Source organism: Bos grunniens, chromosome 26 (genome assembly GCF_055505025.1).
Source record: "Bos grunniens cultivar Pamir isolate PY7600 chromosome 26, Bosgru_T2T1.0, whole genome shotgun sequence".
Classification (NCBI taxonomy): Eukaryota; Metazoa; Chordata; class Mammalia; order Artiodactyla; family Bovidae; genus Bos; species Bos grunniens.
This window is the reverse complement of record NC_141190.1, coordinates 37639577-37664693: the sequence shown is the minus strand read 5'-3', so window position 1 is coordinate 37664693 and position 25117 is coordinate 37639577. Positions and strand designations below refer to the sequence as shown.

Here is a 25117-nt window from a genome sequence, read left to right as displayed (position 1 = left end):
CATTAGTTATTCAGTTCAGTTCAGTCGCTCAGTCGTGTCCGACTCTTTGCGACACCATGAATCACAGCACACCAGGCCTTCCTGTCCATCACCAACTACCGGAGTTCACTCAAACTCACATCCACCAAGTCAGTGATGCCATCCAGCCATCTCATCCTCTGTCGTCCCCTTTTCCTCCTGCCCTCGATCCTTCCCAGCATCAGAGTCTTTTCCAATGAGTCAACTCTTCTCATGAGGTGGCCAAAGTACTGGAGTTTCAGCTTCAGCATCATTCCTTCCAAAGAACATCCAGGGCTGATCTCCTTTAGAATGGACTGGTTGGATCTCCTTGCAGTCCAAGGGACGCTCAAGAGTGTTCTCCAACACCATAGTTCAAAAGCATCAATTCTTCAGTGCTCAGCTTTCTTCAGTCCAACTCTCACATCCAAACATGACCACTGGAAAAACCATAGCCTTGACTAAACGGACCTTTGTTGGCAAAGTAACGTCTCTGCTTTTCAATATGCTATCTAGGTTGGTCATAACTTTTCTTCCAAGGAGTAAGCATCTTTTAATTTCATGGCTGCAGTCACCATCTGCAGTGATTTTGGAGCCAAAAAAAAGAAAGTCACACTGTTTCCCCATCTATTTGCCATGAAATGATGGGACCACATCACAAACTCAAGGGATATTTTTAAGAAATGAAAATAAATGTGTGTGTTGTGTACCAAATATATATCTCCAAGCTTTGTCTGCTGAATGGGCTTAGAAGCAAGTGAGGACATCTAGCCAGATCTTGATTTCTAAATACCACTCTCCAGTAAAATGAACCAAAGCTCCTGGGAGAACCAGTTGATTCTAAGACTGGTCATAGAAAATACACACCTCCAGGTGCCAGAAAGTAAGAAAGTGCTCAAAAGAAGTTTGGGGAGGTGGGAGGTGGACCTGATGAAAAGGCATTGGAACCAACCAGAAAGCACTCCCGAGGTTCAAACCAAAACAATTTGAGCAACAAAATAAAGGTAGCATTGGATTATAACCATAAAATAGAACATATATCTATGGGGCCATACTAATATGAATAATCAACAGGAAAGGAAAGAAGAAACGGAAGGAAAAAGGAAGGAAGGAATGGAGGGACCGGGGTTGGTGTGGGGGGAAAGAGAGGGAGGAAGAAGGAAGGACTGTCCTCTGTACTGAAGAATTTCAATTAATAAATGAAGGAATGAAGCAAATATAAAATCATCATTAAAATATCACAGTAATAACTGTTGCAGTTTATATCCACTGGTGGATGCTTAAATCACCAAACTAACATTGAGCAAAAAAGGATATTTGCAAACTCCCAAAGTATCTCCCCCAAGATTCATTCATTGCAAAGGGAAAAATGACTTTACATTGGAAGGACATCCAGCAGACATCACTTTAACCAACCAATCAAGGTTAACATCACCAGTAAGGGGACATAACAACAGCATGCAGCCCCTGAAGATAAATGGGTGAGGAACACATGGGATGTTCTTACCAAAAAAATACAACTTCAATCCAATCATAAGAAAACATCAGAAAAACCCAAATTGAGGGGCCATCTGCAAAACAGCTGACCAGTATGCTTCAGTAGGGTCAAAGTCACAAAAAATAAGAAGCTGAAGAACTGTCACAGATGAGACACTAAGACAAAATTAAATGCAATGTAGGATCCTGAACTGGCCCTGGGGACAGAAAGGGATAATAATAGGGGAAAAACTGGAGAAGTCCAAATAAAGTCTGTAGTTCAGTAATATTAATTTCTGACTTTTGATCATCATGTCATGGTTGTGCAAGATATTGACCTCAGGGGAAGCTTGGAAAAGGCCATACAGGAGCTCTCTGTACTATTTTGCAACATTTTCACTGTCTAAAATTATATCCCCCAAAACTTAATTATATAGATGTAAATATGTATTTATGGACACAAAAGATTTTCACAACACTGCAGGAGAACAAGCAAATCACAAAATAGACATCTATAAAATGCTTATTTATCAAGACAAGTATGTACATGACATATTTATTGTTCAAATGTGTATATAAGTACGTGTGTGCTATGTAACTTCAGTCGTTTCCGACTCTTTGCAACCCCAAGGACAGTAGCCTGCCAGGCTCCTCTGTCCATGGGATTCTCAAGGCAAGAATACTGGAGTGGGTTGCCAAGCCTTCTTCCAGGGGATCTTCTCAGCCCAGACCCATGTCTCTTGCATCTCCTGCACTGGCAGTCGGGTTCCTTACCACTAGCGCCACCTGGAAATCCCGTAAACATGTGCAAATACCTGTTTATGGGCATCCCTGGTGGCTCAGATCATAAAAAATCTGCCTGCAATGCAGGAGATCCAGGTTCAATCCCTGGGTCAGGAAGATCCCCTGAAGAAGGGAATGAAAACTCGCTCCAGTATTCTTGCCCAGAGAATTCCATGGACAGAGGCAGGCTACAGTCATGGAGTCACAGAGAATTGGACATGACTGAGTGACTAACACTTTCACTTTCACATACCTGTTTTATTTATGATTGCATAAATGTATACATACTAATATATCATACACAAAATAAAAAATAATACCAAAGTGTTGCCGTTCATTTTGCAGAGTGAGTGGGATGGTGGATGGTACTAATTTTTTCTTTTGTCTTTTTTTTTTTATGCCATTAATCAATTTTGTGTATATTTGAAATTTTATCATTTCAATATTTATGTGTAATCCAAGGATGAAGCTGAGTTGGGAAATCTGGGAAAGACCCAGCTGCAGGATTCAGCTCCAATGGGTGTGTCGTGAAGATACTGTCGTCATCGTCTTCTTTGAATCCAGTCTCTATTGTTTTACTGCAGAGCATCAACACAGGCGATATTGGATCTTTGTCCCCTTCTTTGATTTCTATCTCCTACCAGGTATCCGACCTCTACGGATGGGGTTTCTGAGATCTTCTGTTCTCCCCAAATGCCATCTATTAGCATTCTAAGGTCCCCAAGTCCTCTTGGAGCCCGAAGCACAAACATCCTTGGGCACATAGGAAAGTATAGAGAAGTGGTTGTTGAACTCTTGACCTCTTGGCAGAGAGGAGAAACAGCATAAGGAATTGATCCAGGCACTTCCTTTATGATAGAAAAGGGGTGATGAAACAGATGTGACGTACATTTCAGACGTCCAAAGAAAATGGAATCCTTCATTCAAAATTTTCCATAATCTGAGTCCTCAGCTCCAATACACAGAGGGTTTTTCCAAAGATTGGCAGTCATTTGTTTTACTCATTCTCTCTGGGAAATGATTCTGCCTGCTCAGATTTACCATAAATTTAATTTAGGCCCAATATTCTATGATTTCATAAGAAAAAGCAGATAGTAGAGGCTGAGGCAGGGCTTCCCTAGGAGAGGAGGAGAGACACAAAGAGGGCAGACGCCACAGTTAGAGCCCTTCTCATTACATGAGTCCTGACACAGCGGACACAAGCGCTGGCCCCTCGGAATTTCAAATCCAACTTCTCAGAGATTTATTTTTCTCCTGAAACAATTTCTGGCAGCTTTTGATCTTCTAAACTGAAAGAAAAAAATCAAAGAAATCTGTTTCTCTAGAGTATTAATAGCAAAGGAATTTCTGGATGCTGCAAAGTAAGAAAGGAACATAATAGCATCTCGTTTTATTCATCTTCAAAGCAAACTAAATATAGTTTTAAAAAATAGAAGCAGGATACCCTACAGATTTTTGAAGGGATGGAATAAACCTCTTTACACAAGAAAAGATGACATGAAATTTATCTTGAAGGACATTCACTGGGCTCTTGTCTGCTTAATACCTACAAGTGGGCTGTTAGAAGGGATGTAGTAAAAATATCCAGTCATTCGGGGAACTTGCAGGCTCCAATATTTTCATCAATATTGGGCATTGCTTCTCTTACCCTGCTGGGATGTCACTACCATCTGTCCCCCAAAGCACAATACAGGTGTCAGACTTTTCTAAGGAGCAGATGTCTAGCCAATGTACCTGAAAACCTGAGCAGCATCTTCATGTCTCCCATAATCCAAATTCAATCTTTACTCCCTCATCTGGTCACAAGTCTGGGAGTGGGAGTCAAAGTTATGTTTGTATTTAGCTGGCTGCGGATGGCAAGGCACATGTGTGTGCAGAAAATAGTTCTGGAAGTGCAACTATGGGACAGATGCTTCTCTAGGCACTGCAGATAACAGAAATGCTTGTAAACAAGCACAGAAGCTGATTTCTGATTGTGACATGCACTGCAAAAGAAAGAAATGAGAATACATGATGGAGAGTCCTAGTGGCACAGGATGCTAATTTACAGAGGAGGAGACTCTGAGCTAAGAGCAGAAGGCTAAGATGCCAGCCTTGCAAAGACCTGGGGAGAAGGCTGCTCTAATCAAAGGAGCAGTAGGTGCAAAGGTCCTGAGGTCTTACAGCACCCTCCCATATTCCACATCAGCACTTACCTTTCCAGCACACATCTACAGTGCTCTACTGAAAACCCCCAAAAGTCTCTGCCTGAGGGCTTTCTATTGGATGGTGCCTTGAACAGATCAGAAATGCCAGGAAATGAATGTCCCTAGGAGCAGCCTTCAGCCAACGCCCTATAGGAACTGATGGGTAAATACTCCAGCTTCCTCATCCTTATAATTCCCCATCAGGACTGAGTTCCAACTGCTCTCAGCAATGAGCTGCTGTAATGAGACACCCTTGGCTTCCTTTCCTTTCTTTCTCAGCCTTACTGCTCTGCTCTGCCTCTGTTGCTTTCTAAGATCACCTCCCACATCAACTGCTCGGACTCAAATTGCTAACCTCAGAGCCTGCTTCTGGGGCATACAAACTGAGAGGCTGGAAAGGACTTGGCTGATGAGTAGAAAGATGATTGGCCCTCGAGGAGGCCAGAGAGGATAAAGGGGGCCAAATGATGCAGGTGCTTGACATCTTTAGAGACAATTTGTGTCTCCAATGGTCTCACAGTGGGAGTCTGTTTTCCCCTGCCCAACAATCAACTGCTCTTAGCCAAAGACTGGCCTTGAACTGATTCTGTATCCCCTTGGCCCTACTCCTCCCTAGCATCGTGGACCATCTAGTTCAGAGTCAACTCCATAGGGTCAGGAACTTTGGTTTGTTCACGGCTGTAACCTTGGTACCTATAGCACTGTCTGGCATTCAGCATGCAGTGTCCAACAAATATTTACTGGATAAATGAATCCTACAAATAAGGAAACCAGGAGTCAGAGAAGGTGAATGGTTTATATAAGGTCATACCCAAGGTTGACTGGAGTACTGGTTCTAGAAGGCAGTCTCCTGCTTCTAAGAGGATTTTGCTACCCTCCCCAGCCTCTCAAACTCAGGGTTGGTCTGGTCTGATAATTGATATTTCATGGAAAGCTGATGGACACCCTCCACCAAAGGACTCTACAAAATTTTGTCATCTCCTGGGAGAGTTGCAGAACAGGGCAAGAGCTCAACAAAAGTGCATCAGCTTTGGAGCCAAGCTGGCTGAATCTGGGTCTTGATTCTGACCTCAGAGTAAGCTCCATGACCTTGACCAGAGACTTAAGTCCTCTGAGTTCCAGTGGGATAGCGACCAGCTCATGTTCACAGTAAAGAGAGGGACATTAGGGTATGAGAAGGGACAGTCTGACTTTTCCATTTTCACCTGGCTCCTCTTTGTTCCTAGAAGAAGCCTGGAATATCCAGTAGGAAGTTCCTCACAATTTTCACGTAAATGACCTGAAGGATAAATACAGATTCATTTTTAATCGATCGTTACGGGTGAAAGTGACCTACACAAAAATACAACTGCGAACTGTTCAAATTGAACATGTTAAAATGTATTATACATTTGGAACTAACGAAAGATTGAAATCATTCTGATAAGATTTTTATCACAAGAGTTACAGACGAGAAAGGGGTGAACAGACAGAACCGAGACGATTTTTAGGGCAGTGAAACTATTCTGTATAGTACTATCACAGCTGATAGCTGTCATTCTACATATGGTCAAACCCATAGGATGTACACCACCAAGAGTGAGCCCTAATGTAAACTCTGGACTTAGCATGATGATGCATCAATGTGCTTCATCAGCTGTGACAAATGTGTCACCATGGTGGGAGAGGTCTATGGTGGGGGAGGTTGTGTGGGTGTGGGGACCAAGGAGCAAGGGGGAAGTCTCTGTACTTTCCATTCAATTTTGCTGTTAACCTAAAACTGCTCTAAAAAATTAAAAGCTAATTAGGTTTTTAAAATCTACCACACACAAAAAGTAACACCCACAAAAGAGAATTCCAACAGAAACTGTTACAGTTTGTAAAAGTTGATGAGGACCAGAAAAAATGATCAATGAAGCAAATATTCATTGTAAAATCTACCTAAGAAGGAGTTGATACTGTTGAAAATGGACGAAAATCAAGACCTGTTTAACCAAGTAAACCGTGTTTAATTAATCTATTAAATTGGCTTGGCAGAGTGTGCCTCCTGTCTCGACTGTAAATACATCTGTTTTTGTATCATTCTGTATTTTTTAAAGTTTGTGTAAACAAAGCTGCGGTCTGAGAATTCTAGGGGTCAACACCATAGGATATATTAATACATGCTCACAGGGTCAAATGTCAAGGTCCAAGCTCCCTGTACCTGGCACGGGGCCCTGGTTGCAGAGAAAACTCATTTGTCCATTCACCAAGCATTTGCTGAACTCAGATTTGCTAGAAGCACTGAATGTCTGTGACTGGGGTGAAATTTTCCATCTCAGACCTCAGGAAGCTAGGGGTTGAGCAGGGAACCCAGTCCCGGGTGTTGTGACAAGTCTTAGCAGCAGCTGCAGGGACATAGAAGTGACTCACTGGTTGGAGTGGGTGCTTGCAGGAGGCTTCACTGAGGACATGACATTTGAACTGAGTCTTCAGAAAGAGTCCAGGGGCTCGAAGATGACAAGAGACAGAAAGAGCATTCCGGGCAAAGAGAATCTTGTACCCTAGATGCATGAAAGATGGCAGTGTTCAGAAACCTGGAAACCATTCCCAGGGCAGGAGCGAAGGGCCTGGAATGCCTGACATCTTGGGCTTTCTTCTGCCGACAGTGAACACAACCGCACGGAAGGCCAAGTGCAGGGCCAAGGCTAAGGGCCACCATGGGGGAGGCCGCTGAGGAGACCAGGCAACTGAGTGGGGCCAGGATGGGCGCAGGGGCTAAGAGGGAAACTGAGGAAGCAGAATGGGGAGGAGTCAGGGGTAGCATCCAGGGCTGTCTCCAAAAGGCTCGTTAAGGCCAGTATGGGGTGGGGAAGTGCCGTGAGCCAGGGGTGGACACTCAGGAGGAAAGGAGAGTGAAATATGCAAGATCATTTTGGTCAATTGTTCAGAAAAAATGTTGGCCTCAGAATCCTTCAAACGAAACCTTAAGAATTAAAAACAATACACAGAGCTGCTTCAATGACTAAGGTGTCTTGGAAAGGTGTGGTGGGGGGTTGGCCTCCCCAGGACTGTTGTTGGAAGGCCCCTGATGTGGGTCTGAGCCCGCTTTTCAGCTGAGGCTCAGAGGCAGGGTGTTTCCTGGCTCAGAGCACACAGCTGGGACAGCTCTGGGACCCCGCTCAGGGACTCCTGGAGACCTGCTCCTCCTTCCACAGCCAGGAGGCTGAGTAGTAATGAGGACTTAGCGTTCTTGGCCCCCACTCCTGCCCAGCTGTACTTCTGGCTGAGGATGTCTCGAGTCATAGAAAAGCCAAATTCCCGTGAATCTGTCCTAGTCCCTGGACCCTGTTCATACTCTGGCTGGGCAAATGCCCCATGACATACTGGTTCTTTGCTGTTAGCATCACTTCTCCTGAAAACACCCATTATTCAAACCCCCAGGTGCATCTGGCCCAGGTGGTAAGCAGAAAAAAATCTGAGTCATAGCTCTGGCACAATCAGCTGTGTGGTCTTTGGAAAATCACTTAGCCTCTGAACCACAGATTCCTCCTCCACAAATCAGAGGTCATCATGCTAACTCTGGCTACGTCAAAATGCTGTAAGTAAGGATTGTTGTTGTTCTTTAGTCCCTAAATCATGTTCGACTCTTTGCAACCCCATGGATTGTAGCCTTCCAGGCTTCCCTGCCCTCCCCTGTCCATGGAATTTTCCAGGCAAGAATACTGGAGCCAGTTGTCATTTCCTTCTCCAGAGGATCTTCCCAACCCAAGGATCAAACCTCCGTCTCCTGCACTGGCAGGTGGACTCTTTACCACTGAGCAAGGTAATCAGCAAACTCCTGTTGTATCCTGAAAAATCTCTATGGGAACACAAAGGACCCATGATATTTTCCATGTGTCAAGGTTTCTGCCATAAGTAGCAATAACTTCTATGACCATCACCACCCTTCAAATAGCCCTGGAGAGCTGAAGCAGGATATATTTAAAAGGAGGTGGGGGTGAGCAGGACCTAAGAAAACTCTTGCCTCACGTTTGTCCCGTCAGATCCTCACTCAAGATTCTATTTACTCTTAATTTAGGTACAACCGGAACAAACTTACTAATCTGTTTCCCAGCTCACAGTACTTGAGAAGTAGCAAACTAAAAGGTGGGGACAGAATGACAAAGGAAAAATGTACTGAAAAGGATGAGACAGAAGCACTGTTAAAGGTGGATGCAAAACCTTTACCATCATAGCCTGGAGAGAGACAGAAAAAGTGCAGGAAGCCTGAGGCCATCAGGGTACAATTGTTGATACACCCAATAGGACCCTGAGTCAAAGATAAAAATAGGAACAAAATATTAAATTAAGTACAGCACACTCACACTTTTTAAGAGACTCATAGCCTTTAAAATCAGCACTTCCCCTTCTAAAGCATATACCCTAAGAAAATAACCAGACTGGGGCACAGAGCTATGTATATACAAGATTATTCATCACAGCACTCTTTTCAGTAATGGAAAAATTGGAAACACCCCAAATGTCCTTTAAAAGATGATGAGCAGTATCTTCCATTCTCAAACCACTTTCTAGAAGGTTGTTGTATTTGCATATCATCCATTCTATGACTTTTATTTTCTTTTTAAAAATTTATTTATTTTTTAATTGAAGGATAATTGCTTTACAGAATTTTGTTGTTTTCTGTCGAACCTCAACATGAATCAGCCATGCTGCTACTGCTGCTAAGTCGTTTCAGTCGTGTCCAACTCTGTGCGACCCCAGAGACAGCAGCCCACCAGGCTTCCCCGTCCCCGGGAATCAGCCATAGGTATACATATATCCCCTCCCTCTTGAACCTTCCTCCCATCTTCCTCCCCATCCCACCCTTCTAGGTTGATTCAGAGCCCCTGTTTGAGTTCCCTGAGTCATACAGCAAATTCCCACTGGCTGTCTATTTTACATATGGCAACTACGTTTCTATGACTTTTCTTTAAACTGATTCATTCATTTTATTCAAATAAATGTAATTTCTTACAAAACTACTACATTACCCTAAACAGAATATTAGTGTCAGTTATCATAAACAGTAACCACAGTGCAAAGAAATCATGTCATTATAATCTAGCTAGATGAGGTTACAGAACTGCAGAATTGTAAAGTAAAAAAATAAAAAAGAAAAAAAAAGAAAAGTATTCTCCCTTTTTGCTTCCTGATTTAAACAAAACCATTATTTAAAAAGAGAGTTTGGAGGACTGTCAGGAAATCTGATGATAGACTCTCCAGGGAATCAAGGTTCATTTTGTTAGGTGTGGTACTGGCATTGTGGCTGCATAAAAAAGTATCTTCTTTTTTTTTGTATATAAGGAATGCATACTAAAGGATGCAGGGCTAAAATGACAAGATAACTGGATTTGCTTTAAAATATTTCAGCAAAATAAAGGGTTGATAAAGCAAATGTGGCAAAATCTTGATCATTATTGAATCCAGGTGTGGGAAATTTCCTTGCACTCTTCTCTCTACTTTTAAGTAGCTTGAAAATTTGCCTAATAAAAATAAACTTCAAAATATAAACAGGAAGATCCCTTGTTCATGGGCCACCAAGGTTGAAAAAGCCCTTGCCATTTTAAGAAAAGTCAAACCCTAATTTCTGTGCATATTAATGAACATTTTTATACACTGGCAATATGACCCTTTTGAGTTACTGTAGGTCAGACTCAACAAAGATAAATAAAAATAATGATGCAAATCCACACGTAATGGTGAGGGAAGGGGTCCAAGACAGATTGATGAGTGGGGAAACATGCACTAGAAGAAGAAGAGTGTGTTTGGCTCCATCTCCTTTATGTAAAACTGTGAAGGAAAATCCCCTGAGTCTGTGCACCCAGAGACAGTCTGGAAGCTGGGACGCTAAACAGTTATCTCAGGATAGGGAGGGTCCTCCTCTTGCCTTTGTTTGTATCTTTATGCTTTTCTGTTTGTGTAAAATTTTTACTTTTTACAATTGAGTAGATACTATTCTTATAATCAGGCAAAAGGCTATTAGCATCGTGAGGCAAAAAGAAGAAATCAGGAAAATATTTCTATCTGTATAATGAAATGATTTAAATATACACAAGGCTGCTTAACAGAAAATTAAACCTCCATTATTATCCCATGGCCTGTGACACTGCACGTTTACTGTCCATGTCTGGCAAAGGTGCTGGAACAGGCCTCCTGTAAGCTGATCTCAGCCCCCGGGCCTGAGCAAGTAGAGGGAGCAGTGTCTGGTTTCCCTGACTTCCCCCTTTGCTCACACCATGCCCTTGCCTGCGGTGTTCTCTGCACTCTTCTGTGGCTCCCTCTCTCCCTGCTTTGAGGCTCAGCTCCAGGAAGGCTGCTCTGATGCCCCAGCAGGCATTACGTGGGTTTCTCCTTTGACAGGTGTCAATCTTCAGCCCATTTGCTGGGACCCGTCCAGAGCATTGGCAAGCAGAGGCCTCTTTCTGGGAGGGCTCACAGGCTCTGCTGGGTACAAGGAGCCCAGCAGAGTGGATGGAACTCAGACATGCTTCCTGTCCCTTTCTAGGTTGGGTGACCTGGAGGAGTATTTCCCCTCCTAAGGCCTCAATTTTCACAGCTGTAAAATGGGAATAAATGGTCCTAATAAATACACTCCTCTCAGAAAATTAAATAAGATGGCCTTGAGAGAGTTGGTAATCTCTAAAGTATTCAATTAAAACATAATTTTTAATGTTAGTAGTACTATATAAATGTTTGTTGGTAATGACAAGGACAGGAATAAGAACTTTATTATCTTTCAAAATCATGGGGACATATTTATTCTGATATTTTCAAAAAATTTCCTAAGGAAATTCACACTTTCAAAACTGTGTGAATAAGGATGTTCATCAGTGTGTAATAGCAAACATGAGAAACTGTCTCCTATGGCTTGTCATGCAAATGTTAAAGATGAGAAAACACGTTGAGTGATTGAGGAAATGCTTATAACATATTGCCAGATTTAAAAATCTAGCTCCAGAAGAATACAATCTATTTTCATTTTTTAAAATATATACATGTATGTATGTATATATGGGCTTCTCAAGTAGCACCCGTGGTAAAGAACCTGGCTGCCCATGCATAAGAGACGCAGGTTCAGTCTCTGGGTTGGGAAGGTCCCCTGGAGGAGGACATGGGAACCCACTGCGGTATCCTTGCCTGGAGAATCCTGTGGACAGAGGAGCCTGGTGGTCTACAGTCCACGGGGTCGCAAAGAGTTGGACACGACTGAAGCAACTTAGCGCACACACACACACACACAGACACACACACACACGTATCACACATACAGAGACAGAGAGAAAGATCCACAAAGAAAGAGAGAAACAGAGACATCGAAAACACTTTTAAAGAAAATCACTCCCAAAATGTTAAGAGTTATCTCTGGATTAAGTGATTACAGATCACTTTTTCAGTCTTCTTTTTTGTGTGTTTCTGGCTTTTCTAAATTTGTCTAAAATGCCTTTTGTGGCATTTCTAAGTTACCTTTTAACCATTCCTCTTCCCCCACCACTACCTCTACCAAATGTCCCTGTCCAGAAGTTAATGATAAAAGACTGTCCCAGGCCCCCAGCCTCGGATTGTGAGGGCCTCCAAGGTCACGAGACAACCCCATGGACCTCTGGTGTCTATATGGAAGAGTCTGGTGTGATTTTCACCAGAGAGTGGACACGGTGGGTGAAAAATTAGCCAGCTCTGGGCAGAGAAACTGCCCCCCAGGAGACTCACACAGGGACCATGGCCTTGGGAACAAATGGGAGCCTGTCAAACAAATTCCCAAGAGGTAGGTCAATTAGAAAACTTAGCCCCTAGGCCTCACCACCCCCTCCATCGTGTAACCTGATAGGCTGGATTGGAGGGTCCTTCAAGGGGGTAAACAGATGGGAAGAGACAGGTTGGAGGGCTGGGACTTTTCCTCCTCTCTCTCTCCCACTGCCTCCCCACCTCCTTACCCACCTCAAGCCAGCTCTCACCACTCCCTCTGGGCTCCTCCCCCATCTGTGCCTCTACCCTAGTCTCCATTGTACACCAGTCTCCTCTCCAAAAACTCCACAGTCTTTCTAGGAATCTTCCAAAGAGATGATATTGTAAAACGTCAGAGCCGAAAATAACACTCTACTCTCTCACTTTCTAGTTGAAGAAACTAGTTCAAGGAGATTAATCAATGTGTCCAAAACTTCCCATCCAGTAGATGTATTAATAGAAGCCAAGATAAGAGCTCAGATGTCTTTATTCCTAGGCCAGGGTGACTGTGACCTCTACCATTTCACTTCCTGCTGTTGGCTGAAAGCAAGCCCAGCACTGTGCTTAGGAGCATGGTCTCCAGGGCTGAAGCCCTGGGTTCAAATTCCAGACCTTGTATGTACCACCCATGTGGTCTTGGAGCCCCAGTTTGGAAGCAAAACAATAGTAGTAAATACGTCATGTCTTTTTGTGAAGATTAAATGAGTTACAGCGTATTTAGAGGAGAACCTGGCAGGTGGTATATGCTATGGATGCCTTTGCTGTCTTGATAATTTTGTCAGCCAATTAACTGTATCTATGGCTAAGGTCTATGGGAATCGCAAGAGTCGGACACGACTGAGTGACTAAGCACACACATACATGGAAGAAGTCAGCAAAGGGCAGAGATGAACCATATGATTCAGCCAAGAAAACAAAGGAGCTCCTCAGAAGGCAAAAGCTCAGAACCTCCATCTTCTTCAGGAGCACGTGAGGCCCAGGGCATCTACTATTCATCCCTGAAGTATCCACTGAGCCAGCAGAATGGAGTTCAGAAACCAGAGGCTCACACATATGGTTGTCCATGTGTGCTAAGTCACTTGAGTTGTGTCCAACTCCATGCGACCCTACAGACTGGAGCTCACCAGGCTCCTCTGTCCATGGGATTCTCCAGGAGAGAATACTGGAATGTGCTGCCATGCCCTCCTCCAGGGGATCTTCCCGACCCAGGGATCAAACCTGCTTCTCTTAGGTCTCCTGTATTGCCAGGTGGGTTCTTTACCTCTAGCACCACCTGGGAAGCTTACAATAAACATTCATTTGCAATGCATGGAGGAAAAATGATCCACCCACACTGCAGGATCAAGATGGATGTCTGGATTAAGAAGAAGCAAAGGTCACCCCAACCTCCACCATACATAAAAGTCAATCCCAAATGGGAACAGAGGCCTCAATTGTGAAAGTTAAACAATGAAGCCTCTAGACAATAACATGAGAGGATATCCTCACAGCCAAAGGATAGACAAGATTTTCTTAACAGGATGCAAAAATCATAAAGGAAAAGATTGATAAATTGGACTTCATTAAATTTGAGAATCTCCAAAATTAAGAATAAAAATTAAAGAAATCCATTGTAGGAAATAATATTTCAAAGGAAATAATTCCTATGATGATTCAATCTTATATCATCATTAGAATCTACTAAAATGTAGTTAATTTGAAAAAATTTGAAAATTTCCGTTCAATAACGAAAATTTCTGTTCTGTTCATCTCTGTTTCATAAAGAAAATGAGAAGGCAAGCCTGAAAAATTCATATCCATAGTATATCAAGAACTGGAACTCATTAAGAAAAAGTCAACAACTGCACAGAAAAAGGGCAAAAGTCTTAAATAGGAAAAAAAAATTTTAAGTGTTCAGATAAGGACTTCCCTGGTGATTCGGTGGTTAAAAAATATATGTATATATATATGCCTGCCAGTGCAGAAAAACACAGGTGCAATCCCTGATGAGGGAGGATTCCACCTGCTGTGGAGCAAGTAAGCCTGTGCACCACAACTGCTGCTGCTGCTAAGTCGCTTCAGTCGTGTCCGACTGTGTGATCCCATAGACGGCAGCCCACCAGGCTCCCCCGTCCCTGGGATTCTCCAGGCAAGAACACTGGAGTGGGGTGCCACTTCCTTCTCCTACTGAAGCCCAAACGCCCTAGGGCCTGAGGTCCACAACAAGAGAAGCACCGCAGTGAGGACCCTGCACGCAGCCCCTAGAGGAAAGTCCTCGCAGCAGTGAAGACCCAGTACAGCTTATAAGTAAATAGAGTACTCAAATAAACAGCAATCGAGTAAATGTACATTAAAATCATAATTATAGACTGCTATAGACCCGTCAGAACAATTTTATAAATAAGATAACATCAAGTTTTGGGATGTTTGTGGAGCAATTAATGGAATCCCCTCTCCTACAATGTGGGTGCACACAAGTGGACAGATGAAAGAATATTTTTCAGTTGAGCAAACCTGTGTTTCTAGAACCCGGTTCTCTCCCATCCAGCAATGTGATAATCGCATACACTATGCTGATCTCATGACCTCAGAGGCATCAAACAGCTCTGAGATCTCAAACAGGTTGAGCTCATATATCTAGAGGCAGGATTTGAACTCAGGCTGCAAACTCCAGAGCTCAGGCTCTGAGCCACTAGCCTATGGTGTCTTTTTCAAAACGTGAGAGCCGCTATCTCATCTTAAATCACATTTTCATTTTCATCAGCTTGAGTAATTCTTTTTTTTTTTAATTTTATTTTATTTTTAAACTTTATTTTTTTATACAATATTGTATTAGTTTTGCCAAATATCTAAATGAATCCGCCACAGGTATACATGTGCTCCCCATCCTGAACCCTCCTCCCTCCTCCCTCCCCATACCATCCCTCTGGGCCATCCCAGTGCACCAGCCCCAAGCATCCAGTATCGTGCATCGAACCTGGACTGGCAACTAGTTTCATACATGATATTATACATGTTTCAATGCCATTCTCCCAAATCTTCCCACCCTCTCCCTCTCCAACAGAGTCCATAAGACTGTTCTATACATCAGTGTCTCTTTTGCTGTCTCGTACACAGGGTTATTGTTACCATCTTTCTAAATTCCATATATATGCGTTAGTATACTGTACTGGTGTTTTTCTTTCTGGCTTACTTCACTCTGTATAATAGGCAGCTTGAGTAATTCTTGACCCCTGTGATTTGGGCTCTGATGGACAGCCTGGTGAGAAGACCAACTCCCTGGACTCCAGCAGAGAGATGGACAAAAGCAGGTGGTCTTTCCTCTGCGCAGGCGGACACTCAGCCGTGAAACCCTTGGCTCCAGAGAACTCTCTCCCACCCTCTCCTGGACTAAGCCCTCCCCTGTCCCCAGCAGGCCTGTCCTCACCCCCTCGAGTGACAGATTGCCAGTTTCCTGAGGGTAAGCCATCCCAGCAACAGCCTCCACCCCGAGTTAGAAATGCGTGTGTCCTTTTGGATATAGATTACCATTTCTAACTTCTGCAGAGGCATTAGTGGAGTCTTGCAATTGTTATATTTCACTTTTTAAAAAATACAACACATACACACGCATATACTCACATATGGATGGCCAGATACTTAACAACAACTGTTGGATTCTAGATTTTCCTCTAGTCATCTCCCAGCTGAACTGCTGTAATTTGTTTTTGGCTGATCTTCCTTCATATATCATGTCATGTGTCCTCTTCAAAATGTGGCCTCACATTTGGGCTGACCCTTCCCAGGTCTCTCAATTACCACAATAATGCTAATTATACCACTTCCCACTCCCCTGTTGGGGTTAGATGCCCCTTCCCAGTGTCCTATTGTAAAAGACTTCTCATATCAGTCCCTTGGAGATAAGGCTCCACCAACTACTTCAATATTCCCCAAACTCCAGTGTCATTTGGTTATTGATGATGGCATCCAGTCTCCCTGTGCAGTGTTTCCATAATCAAGTCTTCAAATCACTAACCTCCCCCCTTCCCCCACAGATACATCAGCCATGCTCTTTCTGCTGTCACCGGAGATATTCTCTGTGTTCAGAGTCCCCTGGCCTGCCGGTTGTTTCAGCAATAAGTTAAGCTTGAAAGCAAGATCCATGGCTGAAAATATTGCTCAACAAAGCAATAAATCATATCATTTTACATCATTGCCCCGATCCCATACCCCACACTGCCAGACTCCTCACAGATTCACGGATCCTGTCTCTAAGGCACGCTCCAAGGAAAGACAAGAGACTTTCCAGCCTTTTGTTTTGTTTTACCAAAGAGATTTAATGTTTCCCTTGACAGAGCCAACACTTCCTTGTGTGTGTTCAGCACGAGTTCCCGCCTGCCCTCATTTCTGGTGACCAAATGTAAACAGCTCACCAGAAGGACAGCAGGAAAGAGTTTGTTAAGACTGCCCTAACCAACTGCCCAACCTTGGTGGCTTAAGACAATAGAAATTGGGACTTTCTGGGCTGTCCAGTGGTTAAGACTCCACCTTCCGATGCAGGGGATGCAGGTTGGATCCTTGGTCAGGGACCTAAGATCCCACATGCCTTGTGGCCAAAAAAAACCAAAACATAAAACAGAAGCAATATTGTGACAAATTCAATAAAGACTTTAAAGATGATCCACATTTAAAAAAAAATCTTAAAAAAGAAAAACAATAGAAATTTGTTCTCTCACCATTCTGGAAGCCGGAAGTACAAGATCGAGGTGTCAGCAGAGTCATGCTCCCTCCAGAGGCCCCAGGGGAGCATCCTTCCTTGCCTCTTCCAGCTCCTGGTGGCTCCCAGCATCCTCTGGCTCCAGTCTCTGCCCCCGTCTTATGGCCTTCTTCCCTCTGTGTCTGTGTCCCTCTCCTCTTCTTGTAAGGACACCAGTCATTGGACTTAGGGCTTGTTCTAAATCCACGATGATTTCCTCTTAAGAGCCTTAACTAATTACATGTTCATTACTCTATTTCCAAACAATGGCATATTCTGACCTCTAGGCAGACACAATTTTTTTTTTTCAAGGTAAGGGGACACTATTAGACCCACTACCCAGGATGTGGAAGGATCCAGTGCTTTCTTCCCAAGACCCTCATCTGAATGCCCTGCCTTCTGCCTGCCGCATCCTTCTCCACAGACAGACAGCTGCATATGTCTTTGGTTGTAACAACCGTATTTTTTTAAACTGCCGCAAGTGTTATAGTTAAGTTTCAACTGGTATGAAAGGAGGAGCTGCACATCAGTTTCCCAATCTGTGAAATGGGACTAGCAGTGTCTTTCTGGCAGTTGTCATGAGGTGTAATATACCAAACCAAAGGGGAGGCACCTGGTTCAAGCTGTGATAGCTCAGCCCCCAGGCTCAGGTCTCTGGGACCAGCATGCCTGACAAATTGAACTCACTTCTGAACAGAAGGGAGATAAGGGCATGAAAACCAGGTGCTGGCCATATTTAACCAGTAAGATGAGAAAGAAGCAGAAAACAATTGCTGAGCGGCCATCAGGCTCTATTTCACTTCAGCAGCTACTCTGAGTCCCACCAAGGGTGTTTCTCCAACTCCTCCCATCCTCTCCTGGATCTTGGCAGGTGGCGAGAGTATTACGTCCAATCTGCAGATGAAAACACTGAGGTGAGGAAGTCAGATGTAAGTGGCTTGGCCATCATGTATGTTAAAATCTTGAGGGTCTAGTTTCAAGCCAAGGGCCATGGTGGGAGGTTTCCAGCTGGATCTGAGGTTGGGGTTCAGGGGTGCTCTGAAGGCAATGAGTCACAGAACCATTGAGAGGTGTCAGAGACCGAGTCTTTCTATGGAGTTTTGTTTGCAAAGATCAAATGTGCTCTGAGTCTGATAACGTCAGACTCAGATGTGAACTGGGCCGCATCTGATAATGTCAAAACGGCAAAGAGAAATGTGGAAAATGAAGTCAAACCTGTTACTTGTTTTCATGAAGATGGAAAAAAAACAAAGATGTGAATTCAACCTATTATTTCTTTTTTAATTTAGTCACATCTATTTATACATATTGACACATGGAACTAAGAGTCGGAGGCTGGTAACCAAGGCTTAAAAATAACACCCCAGCCAGAAGAGAAATGTGATCTTAGGGGTCCCTGAGTCCAGAAAAACCCTAAATGATCCTCTGGCTCTCAGGGGACTGAAAGTAATTGACTTGGAGATTTTTATTTTAATCATTTTTAAGTCAAGGAGGTTTGTGGTGAAGGATGGATTCCTTTCTAACCATGTCCACCTTGACCTGTTTCAGCCACAATCACAGCGTAGTTCTCACGAACCAGATCCTAGGAACTCAGAAAACCGCAAAAAGGGGATGGGGTGGGGGTCAAAGTTCAATCTGCCAGAACTTTATTTCCAATCCAGAACTCCATTCCTCCAACCAGCTCTCGAAGAAACAATCAACTTGCCCAGTTTTGCATTTGTTTTCCCGTCAGTTCTGTGGCTGTTCATTATGTGTGAGCAGAAATGAGGACTTGTGTATAAACACCACGGCTGAACAAGGAGCATATTTCTTCCCCCATCTCTAAATCTGGACCCTTCCCCTTCTCGCCCGTGCTACAATTTCCTCTGGCACTTCAGACAGACATATGTTATTTTCAGTTCCACAACTCTCTCGTTCGCTGTATCACCGCACACATGGCCCAGGCACTGCAAATATAAATACATGTGGGCGTCTGCATTTCAACCACTGGACTCTCGCCACTTTTTTTTTTTAATGCAATGTAACTCAAATGAATTGTCATCGCAGCCAAGAGGCATGACAAAGTCCAACAAAATCAACGTTTCCCAAGGCCGGACCACTACCGTCCCACCCCAAATTCTTGCCATTTGCCATCCACCCCTGCCCACCGGCAAATGCACAAACTGGGTTCAGTGGGCAGAATCCTATAATGACCCTCTTATTTTATTACTCTTACCTGATGATACAAGAGTCTAATAAATAAATACACTAATTGGGCTTTGCAAAGATAGATCTTCCCCAACAGTACTTATTACCACATAATAAAAACCCATCACAAGCTTCAGCTTCATGGATACTCTGAGAGTAAATAAGAGATTATTTGCAAATTCAAATGTGCTGAACAGGTTGGCACTCTTTCAGGTAGCAGTGAGTTTAGGCCAGATGCCAAGCTGTGGGGAAGGGAGGTTTTTTAATACACACTCCCTTCCAGGCACTGTCAGCTGGAGTATGCTCCGGGAGCCAGCAGCAGGACAGTGGCACATAGATATACAGACAGATGTTGGATTTTTTCTCCTAGATCCTGAAGGACTTGCAGATGGCCCCACACAAAGGAGATGATGGAGGGTAACTTGATGAAATTAAAAGCAGCAACTTCCATTTAATGTGCTTCCCAGAAGCCACACAGCATATCTCATTTTAGTTTCAAAAATAATTATCCCCATTTAACAGATATGGAAACTGAGACTTGACCAAGGAAGCTTTTTGCTAAGATTTTGAACCTATGAGTCAGGGATGAGGCACCCACTGCTGACTCCTTAAAAAGTATTTGGATTTATCAACTCTGTGCATTTCATATTAGTGGTTTAATCTAATCTCAGGAAACCCTGTAAGATAGATACTATCAGCATTTTACATTCACAAGGATAAAGCTTTGAGAGGTTATGCAACTTGCCCAGGGCCATCTGGATAATAAATGAGCAGAGATTTGAACCAATGTGGTCTAATTCTGAAGCCCGTGCCCTAAAACATGGACCAAATAGTAAATATCTTGGGCTTTCAGTTCATCCACTGTCACAACTACTATGAGTCTGTATTGGGTTGGCCAAAAAATTCATTTGACTTTTTTCGTAACATCTTCTGGAAAAGCCCAAAAGAACTTTTTGGCCAACCCAATAGCCTGAAAGCAGCTTATAGACAATATGTACATGAATGGGTGGGCTTCCCAAGTGGTGCTAGTGATGAAGAACCCACCTGCCGATCCAGGAGATGTGAGAGATGTGGGTTCGATCCCTGGATCAGGAAGATCTCCTGGAGGGGAGCATAGCAACCCACTCCAGTGTTCTTTCCTGGAGAATCCCATGGACAGAGGAGCCTGGCGGGCTACCGTCCATAAGGTTGCGAAGAGTCGGACAAGAGTGAAGCATCTTAGCATGCAGGCACAAATGAATGGGTGTAGCTTTGTTCCAGTCAAACTTTATCAACAAAAACAAGCAGGTGGGCAGATTTGGCTAAAGACTTGTAGTCTGCTGACCCCTACTCTAAAACACTACACCAACACATTACATCCATGGTCAAGGTCAGGGAATGCTGGACACAAGCCAGAGGCACAGAAACCAATGCGTGGCCCTTTGCTCTCCCTGACCTCATCTTCTTACTCTTCTCGACTCTCTCTGCTCCAGTCACACAGCCTCCTTGCTGCTCTTCAAACAAACTTGCACCCTACTGCCTCAGGGCCTTTGCACTCGCTGTTCGCTGCCTGGAGTGTCTGTTCTTTGAGCTCTCCTCTGGGCTTACGGGCTCATCGCCTTCTGTCTTCTGCACCACTCTCAACTTTGGGTGAGAGCTTCTCTGAATACCCTATCAAAACGTACAGCACACACTTGGGTCAGTATTTCCTCTATCTCTCTCCCCTGCTTTCTTTCTCTCCGTGGTCCTCATCACCATCAGAAAACGCTATCATTTTACTAACACGTTTCACTTGTTTTCTGTCTGTCCCCTCGAACACTAGAATGGAAGCCCTGGGAGGGGAGCCATTCTTGTTTTGTCCGTTTGGTCACTGCAATCCATCCCCAGATTCTAGAATAGTACTTGGCACAGTGAGGACCCAGTAAATACTTGCAGGATGAGTTAACATATTTTGGACTGATGGGAACTCATCTTTACAGCGAGCAGAACTCGGCCCCAGCAAAACAGCCTCGGAGTGCAGGCACTTGGCTGTGATGACTTCTGGGGCCACCTGGGCACTGCCCAGGGCAGAGTCAGGGGCCCCAGCACTTCTCATTAACTTGGCAACATCTCCATTGATCCTACAAAGCACAGCGGCCATGGGGGTGGGAAGACACTTGCGGAGGAACAGGGAAGTTGAACCATCGGCATGAAATTCCCTGGGCTGTATCTTCCTCACGCTGACCTCTGTCTGTCTGAGTGATTGTCCGATGCTTCTGAAGCCCTTTGAACTCGCCCTTCCTCTTTGGCACAGTTGCTATCTCTCTGAAAGGGAATCATTCATTTGACACCCTGTTAGAGGTAACCGATGAGTCAGGAGGCTAGCTGCGGGATGTTTCTCAGCAGCAGCGCCCCCCGCCCCCACCCCGGCCCCAACCCCGCCTCCACCAGAGATGAGGGGAAACCATTTGGGTCTGTAACCCGACACTTTGTTTTACGAATGAACTAATTTTCCATAGGCACCTTCAAGCTGGGAAACATCCCAGAGGTGGACTAACCTTTAACATTAGGTGTAATGAAGGATTAGCCATGTCACCTGACCCGTGAAGCACCGGAGACCAGAGATAATAAATCCGCCCTCCCCGCTTCGCCCCAGCCACCGTGGGCCATTCCCCACAGGCAGCCCCGCCGCGGGACCCGGGAGGCCTAGCAGTGAACAAGTAACATCCGCAGCTCAAGCACCTTCCGTATCCAGACCAGGCAGAAGAAGGCACTGCCTGGGTGCAAATCCAGTTTACAACCAACCAGAGATGGGAAGGGTCCACGCTGAACGCTCTGGGCAGGCTGCTACATCTTTCTTCATGGTCACGACTGAGTTAGTTACTGACTTGCCAGGGGGCCCTGGGCCAGTCCTGGGCTCCCATTGTCCCCACGTAGTTACTGAAGGCAAGATGGCTTCCAGTCCTGGTGTTCCCAAGAGAAGAAAGTCACTGGTAGTCATAGAGATGTGAGCTTTCTTCGCCTCTCCCCCTTCATGTGTCCCCCTTCCTTCTCTCAGCCTCCCAGCCTCTCTCTCCTCAGCCCTTTCCTCTTCAAGACCCAGTGCTTCCCAGTGCCTGGGAGGGACTGCACAGATGTGGGGGCTTCTGCTCAGTCCGCATGCCCACCTCATGCAAGCGGCACCCCGGTCCTGTCTGGGGGCCCCTGCGTGCATGAAGTTTCTCTCACGTCCGCCGGGCCGGCCCCAGGGAGAGGGCTTCGGGCTCCCTCTACGCCCAGGGTACTTGACTGTTAATGATCCCCGGGCACACTTCCCCCACCCTGTCCCCTGAGACATTTCCAGAGTTGTTTTATGAGCGAGACTGGGGAAATCTATTAATGAGAGCGGTAATTGCTACCTTTGGGCACCTACGGCTGATTTACAACGGTTAATGCCTCAGATTCCAAAGGCATAAATTTCAGCTTTTCCACCATTTTTGTCTGGAGCAAAACGACACGGAGGGAGATTACATATCCTGGGCTACAGATGTTTGGCTGCACAGAGTGTTTTTCTAAGATAGGGGCAGGGACAGAGGAGTTGTTTAATTTAATTGACAACAGAGCATCACTAACGCCTATGCACCTATATGGGTGCAAAAGCATTCGATGGATATCAATGCCTATTTCTTAGGAGAAAGGAATACAGGACTAGACAAGGAGACTGGGCAAGTCCTCAACCCCACCCCCACCCTCCAGCTCTGTCCTGATTGGTTTGATCACTTGGTCATGGAGGTGACATGGCTTCCAAAGTGCTCTCTTCACCCTCGGGAGTGGCTGTGTTTCTGAGTGGCTCAGCCATGTCCTTGGGAGTCCTTTGGGAGGGAAAAAAAAGATTTTCAAGATCAAGGAGAGGTGACCCTGTGTGGAGGGTGATCGGGTGTCTGTCAAAAAGCAAAGAGACTGATCCCATTTTCCTTCCAAATGAGGATCTGAGGGAGTTGGAAACTCGAAAAAGAATTCAGTTTTGGGATTCATCCAACTGGAGTTTCCAGGAACCCCTTGTAAGGGCTATAAAGCCACAGTAATTTATTCCCAAAAGGAAAGAGGAAAAACAGCTACAACACAAGCAGAAAAACACAAGCTCCACCACCAGCACCACCCCCACCGGCTGTTGGAAATCCATCTTCCTACCTTGGCTGACAGATGCCTCATGTCAGGCGAATAAGTGGCCTTGGCACCAAGCAGGTACCAGAAAGCCCTGGTCCAGGCCCACGACCCACCCTTCCAGCTGCCCCATCAGAGACCTGCTCTGGGACAGAAAGAAGCACAGCCCATGTGCTGTGTGATCCACCACAACTCCAACAGCCCCTGGGATTCCAATCATTCAACAAATATTTGCCACGTGTCTGCTACATGCAAGGCACAGTACAAACAGGCCTGAAGGAATTTCTGGCCCATTCTTAGGCCAGTTTTGAGTGAGAGTTTAATAACAGCTCATCCCTGTCTCCTGTACAATTCTTTATGATTTTTCAAACCCTTTATTAAATATTTGAAAATGTCAACAGCCCAATAAGTGGGCAACCACACTTTACAGAGGAAGAATATCATGTTTAGAGAAGCAAAGGAATTTACCCAGCAAAAAAGGAAACAAGTCACAAGGCACAGTTGGCATTTGATTTCATGTTTTATGATCACTGAAAATGGATTGGGGGTCAGTTAAACCATTGCCCTGTGAGAGTAAAGCAAATGGAGGTCAAATATATCTGGAACATGTGGGGTCCAAGTTCTCTTTGTTATTGAAAGTTACCTTTGTTAAAAAAAAAAACAAACTGGGGGGTACCCCGGTAGCCTAGTGGTGAGGATTCAGCTCTGTCACTCTTCTGGCCAGGGTTCAAACCCTGGTTGGGGAACCGAGATTTTGAAATTCACATGGTGTGGTCCAAATTTTTTTTAAATTTTTGAATAATAATAAATAAAAAGTCTATATGGGATTGCACCTGTGTGTGTGTGACTAGAAGGAACCACTTGTATGGCTCTGTGTGAAAAACCATTATGAGGAGGACAAAAGAGCAACTTTTATCATGGAACTCCAGAGGGTCTGGGCTGGAGAAGTCTGTAAAGGACGGGGACATGGAGCCCAGAAAAGGTGCCAAGGACTCCCACTCACGGAGTCAAGGATGCCTTTCAACCCCAGGTGTCCCGGCCCCTGCCCATCCCCTTTCACCAGCCAGGATGCAGTTGGTTGGCAGAGAAGAATCAGCTAAGAGTAAAGCATCAAAATTGCTATAGAACTCTCTTCTCTTCTCTTCTCCTGGGTTTGTTTTGTTTTGTTTCCTTTCCAACTAGGATAAGAAAGCAAAAAGCAAGCACCTGGCCCCAGGACAGCCCCTCCTCCCAAGAAGACTAGTTGAGAACCTCTGCTCCACCACTAGGGGAAGAGAAGGGTCCTCAGCTAGAGTATCTGGCTTCCTCCCCCAGTCCAAGCAGAGGCCCTGAATGGGGAGGGAGGAACCGCTCCCGTGGAGCAGGGAAACGGAATGGGGAGAGAGGCTCGGAGCAAGTTAATGATGTGCCCTGGGATTTCTGGATCAGCAACTCTCGTGTGTGATTAGGAGCTTCCCTCCAAACTAAATCGATGTGAACTTAGCCTCTCACGCCCTAGAAGTTCACACGCAGCAAAAAACAGAGCATGTGTCCACTGTATCCACGTCTTAACCCCATGGCAGACCCTGCTAATCAGTGGTAGGCTTCCAATCCACTAACTGTGGGCAGCCAACATTAATCTGATGGAGTTGAAAGGTGAAAAGAAATTTAAACCATGAATATAGAAGATCTCACTTACTTTGGGGGTATGCAGTACATCCCTTTTGTAAGGTAACAGCACGGACTTCACTGGAGTTTGATAGAGCTGTCAATCAAGAGGCCACACCTACTTCTTCTAGGGTGACTAGCTAATCAGAGTACTCCATGCTCAACTCCTAGCACCTGATTGGGGAGGACATGTGACACAAATTGGCCAATCAGAGTTTGTTTCTGAGATTAAGAGCGATGAGGGCCAGAGAAGGCAGTATTTCAGTCTGGGAGTGTTGGTCTCAAGAAAGATGTGAATGTGGGA

At 44.7% G+C, this 25117-nt stretch overlaps 1 long non-coding RNA gene across 1 annotated transcript; it reads right to left on the bottom strand.

Moving 5' to 3' along the window:
- Nucleotides 1–22587: 22587 nt before the first annotated feature.
- Nucleotides 22588–23357, bottom strand: LOC147344396 (uncharacterized). Its single transcript, XR_015155306.1, has 2 exons — nt 23194–23357; nt 22588–22874 (listed from the first exon to the last, which is right to left on the bottom strand). It is a non-coding gene; the product is annotated as an uncharacterized LOC147344396 (long non-coding RNA).
- Nucleotides 23358–25117: the final 1760 nt, after the last annotated feature.